The sequence below is a fragment of the Cetorhinus maximus genome, chromosome 2, assembly GCF_964194155.1.
Source record: "Cetorhinus maximus chromosome 2, sCetMax3.hap1.1, whole genome shotgun sequence".
Classification (NCBI taxonomy): domain Eukaryota; kingdom Metazoa; phylum Chordata; class Chondrichthyes; order Lamniformes; family Cetorhinidae; genus Cetorhinus; species Cetorhinus maximus.
In genome coordinates, this window is record NC_135880.1 from 217,446,611 (window position 1) to 217,448,587 (window position 1,977).

A 1,977-nucleotide genomic window follows, 5' to 3' on the forward strand; every position below is an offset into this window, starting at 1 on the left:
ACTATATAAATGTTTCTCTTTCTTTAACAGGAGTGAGAACTGTGGCTGATTTTATCCCCCCCTCACCCCCCCCCACTTCTTTTTCTTCCAAGGGCAAGGTGAGCTGTTGGCAGCAACTCATCACCCCAAATCACAGAGCAGAAACATTCTCAGCCTATAGTTACTCAGCACCACACATCTCACTGCATTTATCCATCCAGAAATCAGGAGAGCTCATGCTAAATTTGCTTAAATGCAAATGTAGGTCTGTGCTGATGAAACGTTTGAGGTCACAGGTTTGTACTATTTCTCCTGAAGTGATTAGACCCTTTCCTGGATAATTTTAATGGTGACTCACCTGCACGCCATGCATTTGAATTTTGTATTCATCGAGAACCATCCCTTAAATGCATTCAAAAGGTGCCTTTGGCTTGTACACTGATAGGAAGGGGGCTGCAGACATGGTGCACTCAGTCCCAGCAATGAGCGGTCCTCCCAGAGATTTTGGAGGCCTTGTCAACGTTAACACCAGAGCCTCATTTAATTGAAAGCTCCCTGAGTTCCGCTCGACTCTCAAACAGATTTATTACCCAGCCAGCAGGTGTGGCAGCTGGAATTTCATATTGTGAATGGGGGATGGTTTAGAGGTGGTTTTGAAGGTTTTGACCTCTCGTCTGACCCTTAATGACTGTAAACCGAGTTAAGATCAAGGGCTTTATTTCTCCAATACCTTACTACTGAAACAGATAAAGCAATAGGCAGTGGCTAGGTGGAGATTATGGGAAACGTTGGGAAAATTTGCGCTCTTGTTTAACTTTGGTCCAAGTCCTACTGACACCATGGGCTTCTTGTTGAAGATTACAGCTGATTTAAGGAGGTAAGTTCACACCCTCATCACAAACTGGAGGGAACAATGGGCCTGTTCAGAAACAACAATGGAAGTACTTAATACTTAGTCAGAGATCAATGGCTTTAAAAAAAATTCCTTGTGGGGACAGGGGACAGAAAATATTGTTCATTCATCTTTCAGCTCCAACCCAAGGTAATGGAATGAAATCCTCAACTCTTAAAACGTAGCATTGAGCGCAGTCATGATGTGAATGGCTGCAACTACTTTCAAAATGGTTGTTCACCATTGGATTGTATAAATCTTTCGCCTTTTACTAAAGATTTCCGTGGAGAGGAGCAATCGGAGTTTTAATTCATTTTTTGATGCCGTACTTTTGTGAAAAAATAAAGCTGCTTATAAAGGGGAGCAAATCAGTATCCAAACCCGGACTGAGACAAGGACAGCTGGTGTATGAAATATAAATAGATAGCTGCAGACAGGACTTTTCTAAAGTCATGATAAATCATTGGGACCAAGTAGATGTGTCCTTACCCTGGGTCTGGAGCTAGCCTGAAAATGCACTGAACGTTTTCTTTCCAAGACAATGTGACTTACCTCGATGATCACAAAAAGTCATCAAAAAATATAACTAAGGGAAAAAAAAACCAAACATCAAGAGGGTTCCAAATCAACCTCCAAACCATCTCTTATTGGATAAAAGGAAAGGCATGAACTGAAGCACTGGCCTCACCATTGAACTGTAATCTTTAAAATGTTATCAACAATAAAATGGAATTAATTTTATTCATTATAAATCCCCGTTCGGTTGGGGTTTATGAAATGTCAGTCAGAGCCCCAACAATATCCGATGTCTTTTGAATTCTGTGAACACTGCCTCTTTCAGGATATCAAAAAGGCTTATGGTTTAGTGGCGTATGGAAATTTACTAATTACTTGAGTTAATGATACAACCTCCCAGCTCCTTGACCTCAGCTGAAATGTTCACTCTCACTGTTATGTTATTCACAGTAGATACGTTGATGTGCAGCAACAAACAACTGAATCTATGATTTTAATAGCTATTTCTCTGTGGGGTCATTGTATTCATTGCATGTCAAATTGATCACCTGTAAATAAATGATGGTCTTTTACATATCGAACCCAGATAA

The 1,977-nt window shown here is 40.5% G+C and overlaps 1 non-coding gene across 1 annotated transcript; it reads left to right on the plus strand.

The window, feature by feature from the left end:
- Positions 1 to 1,095: 1,095 nt before the first annotated feature.
- On the plus strand, positions 1,096 to 1,211 carry LOC144671877 (U5 spliceosomal RNA). Its single transcript, XR_013574038.1, has one exon. It is a non-coding gene; the product is annotated as a U5 spliceosomal RNA (small nuclear RNA).
- Positions 1,212 to 1,977: the final 766 nt, after the last annotated feature.